We start from the raw sequence: 16,538 nt of genomic DNA, 5'->3' as shown, positions 1-16,538 counted from the left end.
TCCCACTTGGACTAAAACTCTAGTCAGTGGGTGATACATAATATTAGAATCTAAAACAATGGGAATATGGTAAATAAATACAATAAACTAGGGCATACATATACCCATTACACATCTCCCACTTGCCCTAGATTATACAATGTACATGTCCCATAGACCTAGATTCTTTAGAAGTCCCTCGAACACTTTAGCCTAGAGAGCCTTTGTAAATGGATCGACAATGTTATGCTCTGAGGTGATCTTTGTGACATCACATCTTCTTGTTGCACAATCTCTCGTATCAGGTGATACTTTTTCTCAATATGATTTCCTCGTTTGTGACTGCGAGGTTATTTAGAGTTGGTACTATCCTACTATTGTAATATAAAGGTGATTGGTAAGTCTACATTTGAACCACTTCCAAATATCTTAGGAACTTTCTGAGCCAAACTGCTTCCTTTGTTGCTTCACAAGAAGCTACATATTCAGCCTCCATAGCGGAATTTGTAATGCATCTTTGCTTGATGATCCACCATACTACAACTCCCTCATTCGCAGTAAATACTAATCCTGATGTGGATTTCCTAGAATCCTTTTCAGTTTGGAAATCAAAGTCGATGTATCCATAGTGGAATTTGCAATGCATCCTTCCTAGAATACGTTAAGTTGCCCACAACTAAAGCATAGGGAATATATATCATATCCTCAACTTCTTGAGGTATCTTAGGACACTGTTCCTTAGACAAGTGAACCCCGTCCCTAAAAGGTAATAAACTTTTCTTAGAGTTTTGTATCGAATATCAAGTCAACAATTTGTCAATGTAAGTTGCTTAAGACAAAGGCAGTGTTCTGTTCTTATGATCCCTAATGATTTGGATCCCAAGTACATATTGTGCCTCTCCTAAATCTTTCATTTGGAATTGGGCTGCCAGCCATTCCTTAATGTTAGTAAGATACCCTACATCATTCTCGACAAATAAGATATCCTCCATATAAAGTACTAAAAAAGCTACTTTATCATTGATGATTTTCTTGTAGATACAAGGTTCATCAACGTTTTAATCAAAACCAAAAGATTTGATCGTTGTATTAAATCTAATGTTCCAAGATTTGGACAATTGCTTCAACCCATAAATGGATCGTTTCAGCTTGCAAACTTTTTACTCCTGACCTTGGGTTATGAACCCCTCGGCCTGAGAGATAAAGATGTTCTCTTCAAGATTGCCATTCAGAAAAGTAGTCTAGAAATCTATTTGCCATATCTCATAGTCATAATATGTGGCTATGGACAAGAGAATTGTTACAGACTTAAGCATAGCAACATGGAAAAAAATTTGCTCATAGTCAACCCATCCCTCTGGGTATTAACTCTTTGCTACAAGTTTAGCTTTGAAGATTTGTACTTTTCTAGCTACATCTCTCTTTCTTTTGTAGATCCATTTACATCCTATAGGTTTGACCCTTTTAGGTGGATCTATAAGCTCCCATATTGAATTGAAGTACATAGACTCCATTTAAAGATTCGTGACTTTGACCTATTAGTCCTTGTCTACGTCATTCATTGCCTGTTTATAGGATAATTGATCCTCAACGCCATCATCTGGTATGACAACCTGAGTTTCAGTTAAACCCAAGTAATGGTCAGGTTGTATCACAACCATCCAACTACGTCGAGGCACTCTCAACGATTGAGAAGGACGAGATTGACTTGAAGTGTTGCTTATTCATTAACTCTTGATGAAGGACAGTTACATCAACAACCCTCGTTAATTCTTTAGTAGCTTCACTTAATACTATTTTTCTATGTGGTTTATGATCTCTCATGTTGTCTTCCTCCAAAAATGTAGTGTTTGTCGATAGAGACATCTTACTTTCTTAAGGGTCATAAAACATACCATCTCTCGTTTTCTTAAGGCAACCAACAAAATGGCATATCCTTAAATGAGGTTCCAACTTCTTAGGATTTATCACTAACACATAAGTAGGACAACCCCAGATTCTGAAATAACGTGAACTCAGTTTACGCCCTCTCCATAACTCGAAAGGTATTTAAAAAAAAATCTTCGAGGGAACATTGTTCAAGATGTGAACTGTAGTCTGTATTGCATACCCCAAAAATGAGTTGGGCAATTGAGCATAGCTCATCATAGAACGAACCATATTTAATAAGGTTCTACATCTCTGATACATCGTTCTGCTGAGGTGTACCAGGTGCTGAAAGCTGGGATTGAATTCCATGTTCTATCATATAGTTATGAAATTCTAAATCCATGTACTCTCCATCTCAATCAGATCAAAGTGTTTTAATCGTTTTACCTAATAGATTTTCAACTTCAGCCTTATACACTTTGAACTTTTCAAAGACTTCAGACTTATGTTCCATTAGGTATAAGTAATCATACTTTGAATAATAATTTATGAAAGAAATGAAGTATTCGTACCCTCCTCTAGCCTTTACATTCATTGGAACACAAATATACGAATGTATGAGCTCTAAGGGCTCTTTGGCTCTATAAACTTTTCCACTAAAAGGTCTTTTAATCATTTTTTTTCTTTAAGATAGAATTCACACAGAGGTAATGAATCATCTTCTAACTTGCTTAAAAGTCCATTCTTTACCAATCTCTCGATACTATCAAGATTTATGTGACCTAATCTCAAATGCCAAAGATACATATCATTGTTATTGGGAGAAATTCTTTGCCTTTTAGTTTAAGCATTCGCAATTTTAAACATCTCATGATTTAAAAGTTATTTTGATTCAGTAGTTCTTAACACATATAAACTGTCTTCTAGTTTAGTTGAACAGATAGTCACACCATTCTTCATAATGAACACTTCATTAGATGAAATGGAAATGAAGTACGATTGTTCAATTAAACAGGAAACAGAAACAAGGTTCCTTCTCATTTTAGGAATAATGTATAAGTTTTCTAAAAATAAGAATCTATTTCCAAAAAACAACTTAGCAGCTCCCACTGCACGAGTTGAAATGACATCTACCATTCCAACCTTGAGCATCATTTCACCTTCCTCGAGCTGCTGGAAGGAATTAATTTCCCCGTAAAGAAGAGCAAAGATGATTAGTGGCTCCCAAATCAAGTATCTAAGCATTATGATCATATTTTCAGTGACCATCCATATTGCAGTGGAAGTATTTGCCCTTGTCGGCCTTACCCTTGCCCTTGCTCTTCCCAGCAGCGGGAGCCTTCCCCTTCCCTTATTTCTTTTTCTGGATCTTCATAGAGCTAGAGGATGAAGGAACAGACTTAGTTCCCGAGGATGAACCCTTGTGGAACTTCTTGGAATGGACAACATTTGCCTCTCCTTCTCTTGGTCCCTTACCTTTCATAAGGGGCTCATAAGTTTGTAACTCGTTGAGAAAAGTAGTCATGGTGTACTATATTTTGTCCATAACCGCATTGCTATGGAATTGAAGGAAACTCTTCGGAAGAGATTCCAAAATAAAGAATACCTGACTCTACTCATTGATTACTGCACCATTCATTTCGGCGACATTGAACTGGACCATCAGGTCGAAAACATGTTCTCTCACTGACTGACCTTCCTTTATGCGTACATTGTAAATGTACTTAAGGGCCTCATGTTGGATCTGAATGGTCAGTTGTCCAAACATCTCCCGGAGGGACTCCATGATCTGATGTGCAGACATCATGGCCTTATGCTTTTTGGTAAGAACGTCAGACAGGCTTGCCAAGATGTAGACTCGAGCCTTGCCATTGGTCTTCATCCAACGGTCATAAGCATCCTTCAACGCTTAGGATGCATTGTGAGCAAGGACTGAAGGACATTCCCTCATCAAGATGAACTGCATATCATCAATATCTAGGATCGTATTCAGGTTAGATTTTCACATCGCATAGTTTCACCGATTAGTTTTTCGTTTTTAAGCAAGAAAATGATTGTGGAAGACATGCTAAAATGAATAACAATTAACCGTATTAGTTATATTTCTCTTAACCCATTACTTAATTATCTAATCAATTTAGCAAAAACACATGTAATCATATAACCCTAATTAAGCTATCAATTTAGTTTTTGCAATGATACTTCAGAGGTTTAGAGCAATAGCCACTGAAGGTTGATAAGCTACTTTCCCCTTGAATTGAGACAATCTCAGTTAATTACTAATACCAGAATAACTCTTATTCCTATAATTTTTAGCTACCGTTTTTTGGTAAAGGATTCAATAACTAGCTTAATTCATCCTGTAAGTGTGACCCTCTCATTTTCAGATCCCAGAGGTATTCTTCAACAGGTTATCGTAAGGAAAGACAATCGTTGAAGATTGACCTAAAAAACCTATCCATTATTGGAGTTTGCATTGTTCCGACTCCTAACATTAGGCTCTCTGACTGGATGGTCGCTCCAAGACGACACGCATACAGATCATAGAAATCTCATAGTACAACCTAATGGACGAAACCGTAGGATACATTAACGCACATCCCTCTCCCGCTTACTATGAACACTTTCCCCATTCACCTTGCTATTGTCCCATGCAAACACTTTCCGAAGGGAAGCCGCGTCCAGGGCGAACGTGGCCGAGCATGGATCTCACGGTGTGAACTCTTAGGGATGTGAAAGCTAAAATTTGATACATCATATATCAATTTCCTGCCACTAAGGTATTCAAATATTTTTAGGATTTTATTATCTTAGTTAAAAATTGGCTAATGAATGTATCTAATTCCTTTTAATTTGCTCAATAAAACATTTATATTGAATGATTTAACAATACTCGATTTCATTTATTAAACTCTTTAATAAAATCAATCCTTTATTGTGTGCTTATAAAATATTTGCCCAATTCATCTTCCAGGTCGGTTCTCAGGTGGAGATGTTCCGTTTTTGTCAGCTTAAATACCTGCCTAGACAGAACGTTCCTTAGACAAAGGTCCATTTTGGAAAATTATTTTATAAATTTAATCTTTTAACGAAATTTATTTTAATTTTATTACAACAAACTAAAAGATTAACATGTTTCTAATATCATTTGAAAAACTTCCAACATAAGTATAGATGAATTAATTTTAAACCATTTAAGATTAATTTGGTCCTATGTTTGCATGCAACTCTTGATTATAGATTTTTAATTTATCTCATTAAAAACATAACATTTATATTTTAATGCTGTATTAAAACTATAAATTTGCATCTAATGACATTAATTAAATACAACAATTATATTTATCTAAGCAATGTCATACTTAATGCGAATTCCATTTTCATTTCATAAATATAACACTTATATAAATCATACATGAAAATCAAGCATTCACATACATCATTCCACTATTCATTATAACACTTATATCATGATGCATGAGCATGCAAATTTAATCATGCATCCATAAAATATAACTCTTATATTTAGTTATGATGCATGTACATGTTTATCCTAAGGTGGGTATTTTGAAATTATATGACATACAATATGTAATATGAATTCAAATATTAATCTAAACATAAATCCAATGCATAGCTAAATTAATTTAAAAAGCAAAAATTGGACCAATTTTGGCACCCTAATGCAAAATTAATTAATTAAATTAATATAAATACTATATCAATTTAATTAATTACATAAGAAAATTAGGTTAAAAAAAAACCTCCTTCAACAGCTGTACGTGCGCCACAACCAGGTTCCTCACACCCTCGTAGAGTTAAAACGCTGAGGGGCAACGTCACGACGCTACGACTCCCTCACATTACGCCTCGCCTTGCAGCATCTGCAACGCTGTGATTGTAGCATCGTGACACTATAAAGTAGAATACTCATTTTTGTGCATTTTCTGCTCCGAACTTGCCCCAAATGCCTCTGTTTTTCCTGATATCTTCAGTAATAGTTGCTTTATCGATTGCCACGGACTTACAGACTTGAAACAAGAATTAAAATATCAAAAAATACAACAGGTTCTTACATTTTAATCATATTCAAAAAAGGTAATCTAAGTGCCAAAATCGAAACATCCAATCTTGTAAACCTTCATTCAAAATGCAGATTTAAAAACCCACATCTGAATTGATTTTTGTTTCAAAAATATGAAGAACGAAGATGCAAGAAATTGACTTTGATACCAATTGTTGGGATTGAATCCTGAGTGGAAGCGTGTGAACGTCTTCCATCTCAAAATTTCATTTTTAAAGAAACAAAATACAGTGTTCTAAACACAATATAGAAAGATAAACAAGTTAAAAGCATGCATGAGAAGAAGGGAAATAAGAAGGAAGAATCATTCTTACTTTTGAAGATTCTCGAGCTCCTAGAATTATCCTCTCGCTTTTCCAACAAACATGACCATCTCCTTGAACAAACACGACCACGAGAATAAATTTGTTGTTCTCTAGGATTCCAATAGAAGGATAGGTGATATCCAACTATTAGAAGAGGGTGAAGAGAGAGAATTCTTTAGAGAGAGTAGAGAAGATTTCTTTAGTGGCTAGGATAAAAATTGCAAAATGAAATCTTACCTTAAAAGGGCCATAAGGAAGACTTTATATGGGGAAGATTAGCCCATTCTCCAAATCTTTCCCCATTTACTCTTATGCACAATTAATTAAATAACACTTATTTAATTAATTAGCATATTAATTAAATAACCATTTATACATTAAATATAATTTAATGTATCTATTTAACTACCATAAACATCGTATGTCTATGTGCAACACCTCTCTATTAATTAATTAATTCTTTGTGAATCTAAATCTCATTCAAATGTTTCTTTCCAACTTAATTTAAATTATAGATCACATCCACAATCAATTACCTGTTAATCATATTAATATACAATTTCTTCAAATTGATTTAAACAATTAAAATCATTCCTCTTTAATATTATTTAGTGAGCTAACAAGGGGACCTGGTGGACCTGCAAATTAGAAGCTCCAACGATATGAGATTAATTGGCTAAACTCATCAACCAATTAATCAATATTCATTAATTGTAGGTACACTCCACTAAGGACCGACACTGCACTCTTCTCACTGTAGATATATTTATGTATCCAGGGATATAGATCAATAACAGTAAGTTAGTCCTTCACAAGTGTTCGTAACGCCAACTAGGTCAAATTACCATTTTACCCTTGGGTTACCTCTGACTCCTTAAGTACCAGTGCTTCTCTAATAAACAACCTATTTATGATCCAACCAATAAATAGAAACCCCTCTTGGGGTAATGAGAGGGTAGAGCCCTTTGTTCAAGTCTTGGAGACACAACTTAAGGGAACACTCATCTACTTATCCTGAAGTTGGGAATGAATGAATTTCATCTTGTATCATTATGTTCCCAGCTCCCTGCTCGGTCTTGTCCCCAAAATGGTAGGCTTGTTGAGTTGAAAAACTTGCCACTCTCACCCATACAAAAAAAAGAACAATCCATCATGAACAGAAGTTCATAATACACTCAGAATTAAGACTAAGTTACCTAGGTCATCTAAATAAAATAGGAAGCTAACTCGTTAACGACGTTACATCCAGTGGTTACTATTTCGAAATTCGGTCTTATGCAAACTCATTACATAGGTGTTTGCTCTCGAATCGATATTGTTAATTCGACTCTAAATTGAAACAAAAATATTTATAAATAATCAAAACCTACATTTTATACTAACAAGTAGCATAAGTAGTAAGTACGAGGTCGCACAGGGAGGGCTTATTTCTAATCTTTTCTTAAGCTAAATTCAAATATTAAAGTGGTAAAAATGGGGGGTTTTGATAAAGCAAGAAACATACTTGAAATTAAAAGAAAAAGAATAAATGTAAACAAGAATTGGTCAATCTCATTTCTAGTTCAAGTTAGACATCCTTTGCAATTTCAATCCTTGATTTCTACGAATTAATTATGCAAACGAATTATGCACACAACTACTTGCTTGCCTCGATTAGGCTAACTTCTACAATGGCAGATAGCTAGTAAAAATCTAATCAAGAAACCATTCTAAACATTGATTAAAGTTGGAAGACCTAACTCTAATCAACCTATATGTTTCTAATCCTATTGGATTCAATACCATCCATATAGAATAGAAAACATATGCATTAAGTTCGAGAATTTAATTGTGTCGATTAATCGTCAAGATAGCCATATTAAATTAATTAAAATTATCTTTGAATCTAGCAATTAATGTATTCTAAGAATAGCCATCAAATACACAATTAACTATTGTCAATTAGTAGATCTTAGTTAGACATTTTTATATATGAATACATTCGAGCAACATATTCAAGCAAGATTATAACAAAATTAAGAATCTTGGCAACATGCTTAAAAGATACTGGTCCCTAAACATGCTTTTAGAAGTCCAAATTGATTCAAAGAAGCATATATTCAGATTGTAATGAATTAAAGAAAAGTAGAAAACTCAAGAAATGTACAAAGAATTCTTGAACTAGAGACAAGATTGAAGAATTTACTTCACAAATTCATAGACAAATCTAAGAACAAAGTCAATACATTGTTTACAAATCAAAGAAAGAAATGAAAATCTAACCTAAATGGAAGAGAATTACCAAGGAGATGAACTGATATTGAGCGAAACTCCGGACTCTATAAGAAAATTCTGCCCCTCTTTGCTAAAAATGAAAGACAAGTTTTTATATTCGCAGATGTAGTGTCGCGACGCTATGGATAGCGTTGCAACGCTAAATCGTAAAAAAAGTCAAGAACCGTTGGGTGAGGGTCGAAACGCTTGGTTGATTTTGGGTTATGCAAGGCGCGCGTGTGTGCACGTGGACAATTCCGTCAATTTCTAGAACGTTGTGACACTCCTGGCAACATTGCAACACTGCCCTATTGTGCAGCAATATGATGCGTTCTGTCTTCAAGAGTTGCTTAATGCTTCTAGGAGGGTCGTGATACTGCCTTTGATGACATTTTGGTAATTATTTTGATTATCTTCAATTTTTTTTATTTCTTGGTTCTTCTTAATCATTTTTACTCCAAACTTCTTGAACTGACTCCTAATTGCTCTCGGTACTATTTTACCTATAAAATTGACATATTAAGCAAACAAGTAGCATAAAATCGAGGGAAGTAACATAAAATGACGTTGTTACATGTGGTGGTTACTATTTCACCATTCGGTCTTATGCAAACTCATTACATAGAATACCTTCACTCGCGTGTCACCTACACGAACACGTTGGATCATTGCGTTTGTATCAAATAAAAAGTGGTTCGTATCCATAGTGTCATCAAGATAAGGTATCCAACCTTATCCTTATACAATAGATCCTTTAGGCTGTTTCTTGAACATTGATCCCTATATGTCTCCACATATAGTTCAAGACTCACAAGGCAGCCCTGAATGTTAGTTTAATGGATTTAGGGTTATTAATACAAAATAGAGTACAACACAATCAATAACAATTATTGAATTAACATCGATAAATCTTTATTGATGACGGTTAATTAATATCATTTACTATCTACAAGTTTTAGGGCATAAAACCTAACAATTTAAATAACTGTTATTGATTGTATTGTATTTTATTTTTTCTTAATAACCCCAAATCCAATAAACTAAAATCCTAGGCTGCCTGATGAGTCTTGAACTGTATGTAGAGACATACAGAGATTAATGTTCAAGAAACAACCTAAAGAGTCTATGGTATAAAGATAAGGCTGGATACCTTATCCTTTTGACACTATGGATACGTCCCACTTTCTATTTGATACAAACGCAATGATCCAACGTGTTCATGTAGGCGACATGCATGTGAAGGTATCCTATATAATGAGTTTGCATAAGACCGGACCGCAAAATAGTAACCACTAGATGTAACTCCATTGACTAGTTAGATTTCTATTTCAATAGGATGACCTAGGCAACTTAGTCTTAATCCTGAGTCTATTATGAACTTTTGTTCATGGGTATTGTCCTTTGATTTGTATGGGTAAGAGTGGCTAGTTCGCCAACTCAATAAGCCTACCACTTTAGGGACAAGACCGAGTAGGAGTTGGGAACATGATAATACAAGATGGTTTTCATTCCTTCTTGACTTTAGGGTAAGTAGATGAGTACGTGGTGTCTTTAGAACTTGAACAAAAGGCTCTACCCTCTCACTAGCCTGAGAGGTTTCTATTTAATGGTGGGACCATAAACATGTTGTTCATTAGAGAAGCACTGGTACTTAAGGATACAAAGGTAACTCAGGGGTAAAAGAGTAATTTGACCAAACTGGTGTTACGAACACTCATAAAGGACTAACTTGCTGTTATTGGTCTATATCCATGGATACAAAAATATATCTACAGTGAGAAGAGTGCAATTACGAGTCTTTAGCAAAGTGTACCCATAGTTAACGAATATTGATTAATTTAGTAATGAGTTTAGTCAATTAATGTCATATCGTTGGAGCTTATGATTCGTAGGTCCATGAGGTTCCCTTCCTAGCTCATAAAGGGAATTGAGGTAACTATGTCTTGAATTGAGTTTGAAATGTTCAAATTCACTTAGGGAAATAATGATACATTATAATATAAAGTTTATATTTTATTTAAACTTTATAATATAAACTTAATTTTGGATATGATTCAAAATTAATTTATGGGAGGATTAAATATTTGAAAAAAATTCAAATATTAATGTGAATTGGATTCATATTAAAACTATAGGTTAAAAATAAGTGTGTATTTGATGCACATTAAAACTATAGGTTATGAGAGAAATATTATTAAATATGATTCACGTGTAGGCTAAATTAAATATTTGATATTTAATTTGGTAATTAATTAATTATTAATTTAATTTAATCTGATTTAATTAAATTAATTAAATTAAAACTATAGATTATGTGAATGATGTTTCATTTAAATATGATTTAAATGAATTCATTAATTAAATAAGATTTAATTAATTATTAAATTAATTATTTATATTAATTTATTCATTTTATTAACAGTTAACTCTCACGTAGAGAGTTAACAGGAACGTGGGATGAATCCCACGTTTCACCATCTTTCTCTCTCTCCTTTGATAAAACTCCTGCAAAATGTTTGCAGGAGTATTGGTTGCCCTTTTTCTGAGAATACAGAATAATGTTGTACGATCTTGACTCTTTGAAGAATTCTTCATCTTTTTTTCAATTCAATTGGTTCCCACAAAACCAAACACCTTAAGTTTCTCAGAGAATAGGGAGGTAGCTTCTTAATGTTGTTAATTTCGATCTAAAGGAGTTTTACAATGTGGTTGTACAAAAGTAAGGTTTCTTCTTCCTTTCTCTGTAGAACTAATTTATGCATGCTTAACGTAGGACAATTTTATAGTAGGTTTCTTTTGATTTGCCTCTGTATTTTTTCTAGGAATGCCCAATGTATGAGTATTTTAGAAAAACCAAATTAATAACGAGTTTAGGTTATATGTTTTCCACTGCAATTAGGGCTTTCATCCTTATAGAAGTTTGGTCAGGGCACCCTTTTAATATATCCTTTCTAAAACCTTTTGGTTGTGTGAGTTACACACATAAGGCAAGGAAAAGTTCAACCTAGGGCAGTGAATGTGTGTTCATTGGCTATCCTAAAGGAATTAAGGCTTTCAAGCTATGAGATTTCAGAACTAACCGAAGTGTAGTGAGTAGAGATGTAGTTTTCAAAGAAGAAGTTCTTTACATGGATTCTAAGAATCCTACAACAATAGATAATGGTGATGAAATATTGCTTTAAGCTGATTCTGAGGTGGAAGTAATTAACAATCAACAAACCTTTACTAATCCTATTCAAATTAATCACCCTGATCAGCTTGAAGAAAAAGAAAACACAGTAAAAGAAGCAACCCAAGAACCTCAGCTTGAAAACCTATCCAACTATACCCTAACAAGAGATAGATGTAGAAGAGAAATAAGGTCATCTCAGTGGTATAAAGAAGATGATTATATAACTTTTGCAAACCTCTATGATGACCTCAATGATGATGAACCTTGTATAAGAATGAAACATGAACAGCGGGATGAGTTCTTTGTATAAGAATGAGACAGCGGGATGAGTTACCAATAGTAAAGAGAGTAAACAGTGGGTGAAGGCAATGAACAGCGGGATGAGTTCTTTGTATAAGAATGAGACATGAACCTCGACCTCTCTACCTTATAAACAGAAAGTAATGTCTTGCAAGTGGATCTTTAAGAAGAAGTTAGGGAAGGCAGATGAAGGTGGGATTCGTTATAAAGCTAGACTTGTGACTAGAGGGTACACTCAAAGGGAAGGGCTAGACTACAATGGCATTTTTCTCCTATGGTGAAGCATACCTCCATTCAAGTACTTCTAGCTATTATGGCTTGCAAAAACTTAGAGTTAGAACAACTAGATGTGACCACAATATTCCTACATGGAAAACTAAAAGAAACTATTTACATGTCACAACCTGAAAAGTATAAGAAGAAAGAGGTAAAAGACTTAGTGTGTTTACTGAAAAAGTCCCTATATGTCCCTTAGATGCTGGTATAGACGTTTTGATGAGTTATATCCAGTCTTCAGTTTAGAAGAAGTAGTTATGACTCTTGTTGTGTCTATATAAATGAATGTGCAAACAAGGAAGAAGTATATCTTCTTCTGTATGTTGGTGATATGCTATTGGCTAGAAAAAATTGTTGGGATTGGTGTCCTAATTCTCCCAGAGTCTCATTGTTTTGTAAAGATACACATTGTTCAATGAATAAAATAAGTGTTATTTAATTCTGGCATTTACTCATATCCAATAAACAAAGCTCCTTTATTATCTTATGTGAACTTAAGCATGTATATGTGATATATAAGTGGATCATGCCTTAAGTGATAACCTAACTTGGTCTGTAGTATAAGGATTAAGGTGGGATACATGATCCTGGTGACACTATGGATACAACCCGCTTTGCAGAGGTTTGCAAGTGTTGTAAACTACTACATATGGTTGATCCGGACCATTCATGTGGAGACATCGAGCGGAGGTGTCCTATACAAAGAGTTTGTATAAGACCTAGACCACGAGACGACTAGACTCTGTATATAACGTCGTTGATACTAGAGACTTGCATCTCACCTAAATAACCATAGGTGACACGACCTCAATCCTGAGTGTTTTGTGAACTCCTGTCTTTGAGGGCGGTCCTTTGATTAGTATGGATGAGAGTGGCCAAATTTCCAACTCAACATGCCTACCTTTTTGGGGTTGGGAACTCAATTCACAATATAGAATTCACTTCTTTCCCGAAGCAGGGATAAGTAGAGAGATTGTTCCCTTAAGGGCTGATTTCAGGGCTTAAACATAATGACCATAGCTTCTCTTTGGAAGAGAAGACTCGGTCAAAGTAGGACTATGATTTATGTTCATTAGAGGGATCAGTGGTACTTAAAGAGACAGATGTAACTACAAGGGCATAACGGTTATTGGCCCAACTGTACTTACGAGCGATCTGTGAAGGGTTGTCACACTGCTGATTGGTTAAGATGGACACATAATATAACTGTAGTGAGAAGAGTTCAGCTGTAGGTCTTTAGTGAAGTGCCTGGCAGTTAACAGATGGTGGATCCCGTGATTAAAGAGTTTAGTCAGTTATTCACGTACCGTTGAAGCTGCGGATCTACAGGTCCATGAGGTCCCCTTGGTAGCTTGGATTCATGTTGAAGGATCAAGTTCTTAGTGTTGATTTGAAATGTTTAAATTGACAAGAGGTATCTTGATTATATATGATGTAATCGGCATGATGTATAAGATACATCTAGTGGAGGATTGATGTAAATGAGATTTACATTAAGTACCATGGAATAGGAAAAGAACTATGGTATATATGTTTCATGAGATGAAATATTAAAACTATAGGTTATAAATATAGTATGATAAGTTGGTTATCATTTATGTTCATAATAATATTAATTATTAGATAATTAATATTTTTTCTTTTAAATAACCAAAATAGGTGGTTACTGATCATGGTAACCGTGAGTATAAAGGAAATCAGTTTCCTAATTTTAAAAAGGAAGTTTTTTTTTACAAAAGTTAAAAAAGTTTTTTGAGTTCTCTCCGGCAAAAAGAAACTCACAGAAGTCGTCAAGTAAATACAGATTTACTAAACGATGACTGGGCTAAATAAACGATCGTGCAGGTGCTAGCTAAACGATCGTGCAGTGTTTACTAAATGATCATTGGCCCAAGGTAAATGATCGTGTAGATGCGACCGAGCTAAACGATAGAGCTAAATGATCTTATAGCTTTTGCTAGACGATCGCATAGCTTTATCTAAACAATTGGGCATCGACCTATACGATAGGTCTCCAACTTCTCCCACTTGCCCAGTCGTGTACACGATCTGTCTTTCCTCCGTTCCTCTGCCTCACACCAAGTCTAAACAGAGCCCACCCTCTGGATTCTCACACCGAGAATACCAAGGTCGCCTTGTTGGTGGTGTCAGACTCAACTCGACATTGTCGAGGTTTTCCGGAGGCCGTTCGTGGTGCTTTGGAGGAGTCTGTTCGTGGTGTTGCGGAGGAGTTCGTGTTGTGGAGGAGTTCGTGATCGAGGAGATCGTTGAGGACGAGTGCGAAGTGTTCGTGCAGTGTTGCGGTCGTGTAGATAGAGCGCTCGTGGTTGCTGTGATCGATCAGAGTGCGCATTAGAGCATGGAGACGCTTCTGCCGATGTTCGTATAGAGTTTGTCTTTTTGTACATTTGATGTTCATGCTGTAATTTCTCTGTAATTTGCATAATCGTTTATGTTTGAAGTCGACTGTAAATGTATTGTTGATTCATGATTGTAATTTGAAATAGTCTTGCTCCGCTGCTCATGGAAATCTCGAGTGTCGATTTCCTTCAGAAATATGGTTGAACTCAATGAGATTAAAGCTTAGATGAACAAGGAGTTTGATATGAAAGACCTAAGGGCTGCAAGAAGAATCCTAGGAATGGAGATCTACAAAAACAAAAGCAAAGGGGATCTGTTCTTATGTCAGCTAGAATATGCATCTATAGTTCTAAAAAGGTTCAACATGGTAAAAGCCAAGGTTGTTTGTAATTTTCTAGCCCAATATTTAAGCTTTCAGCCCAAGACTCTCCTACTACTGAAGAACAGAAGAAAATAATGGAGAGAATTCCCTATTTCAGTGCTATAGGCAGTCTTATGTACCTAATGGTATGTACTGGACCTGATTTAGCTCACTGTTCCAGCTTAGTGAACAGATATATGGGAAGCCTCTTGGGAAGCTACGAAGTTGGTATATAAATATCTAGTAGGAACTCAAAAGAAATGCCTCATTTACAAACATCCTGACACAACTAGCCTAAATCTAATAGTCTACTCAGATTCAGACTTTGCTAGTGATTTAGATAAACGATGGTCATTAACAGGGTATGTCTTTCAGTTTGGGGAAAACACTATAAGCAAGAAGTCTAACCTACAGTCTATTGCAACTTTATCTACCACATAAACAGAGTTCATTGCTTTAACAGAAGCTGTAAAAGAAGCAAAATGGCTACAAGGACTCTTAAAAGACTTTGGCTTTAGTCAAAATTCAGTAAATATAAAATGTGACAACCAAAGTGCATACAGCTCATTAAAAATTTTCAATTTCATGACAGAACAAAATATGTAGATATTTGACTACATTTTATCATAAACGAGGTGGAGAAAGGTGAAGTCAAAATAAAAAAGGTTAAGACACAAGAAAATTTAGCAGATTTCCTAACTAAGGCAGTAATACATACCAAGTTGGAGTACTGCCCAAGTCTACTCAGAGCAGTAGACAAACCAGCTGAAAAATGAAGTTGTCAAAAAGAACATTGAGTTAATCTTTTAGCTCAAGGTAGAGAGTTGTAAAGAAATGAGTTATAAAATTACCTCAAGTCGGAAGCTCATGCAACTGAGTTTCATCTCTTTGTTCACCTCACAAGAAACAAACATTTCTATTAGTAACAAATAAACTAATTTCTCAGTTTTATTGTTAGAAAAAAGAACTCTTGTATGAAATACCGAGAGAAGAAAAAAGAAATGAGTGAGTGAAAACTCAAAGAAAACTTGAATAAAAGATAGATTCAAACCTTGAGAGTGGACGTAGATCTCCTTAGATCGAACCACTATAATCAATGTGTTCATCTTCTCCTCCTCTTTACATTTTCTGAATTGCATGCTTGAATCTCTTCATCTTGTTCATCTATTTTTCTCAAAAATATTAAAGACAGAGAGAGATAGAAGAAAGGTAGTTTAGCCATGAGAGAGAGAACAAAATATAAGAATGAAGTAAGACTGGTTGACGGAGAAGAGTTTTTACCCATCAGAAATTGCTCAAGCTATGTGGCCTTCCCTGAATCCACACGCTAGCTACCATTTTTTTTTTTTTTTTTTTTTTTTTTTTTTTTTTTTGCTTTGGGTCAGACTGAATTCCAAGATGTTTTTGGGCCTCTTTGAATTGCTGTATTTCGTAGATAAAAGGCCCAATTCAACAGAAACCTACGTTTTAAAATGTGAAAAACTAAAGAAAATTTTTAATTTTATTCAAAATAAGCTAAATTTCAAAGTTAATTCTAATGGTTTAGCCTTTTTGTTTTTAATTTTATGATTTCAGTAT

At 34.8% G+C, this 16,538-nt stretch overlaps 1 long non-coding RNA gene across 1 annotated transcript; it reads right to left on the bottom strand.

Annotated features, from left to right (window-relative positions):
- Nucleotides 1–5,530: 5,530 nt before the first annotated feature.
- On the bottom strand, nt 5,531–16,174 carry LOC120070938. The gene is made up of 3 exons (XR_005480080.1): nt 15,812–16,174; nt 15,679–15,725; nt 5,531–5,879 (listed from the first exon to the last, which is right to left on the bottom strand). It is a non-coding gene; the product is annotated as an uncharacterized LOC120070938 (long non-coding RNA).
- Between the last annotated feature and the right edge of the window lie 364 nt (nt 16,175–16,538).

Source organism: Benincasa hispida, chromosome 2 (assembly GCF_009727055.1).
Source record: "Benincasa hispida cultivar B227 chromosome 2, ASM972705v1, whole genome shotgun sequence".
Lineage (NCBI taxonomy): Eukaryota > Viridiplantae > Streptophyta > Magnoliopsida > Cucurbitales > Cucurbitaceae > Benincasa > Benincasa hispida.
The sequence above is the reverse complement of the archived record's forward strand: the minus strand, read 5'-3'. Positions and strand labels throughout refer to the sequence as shown.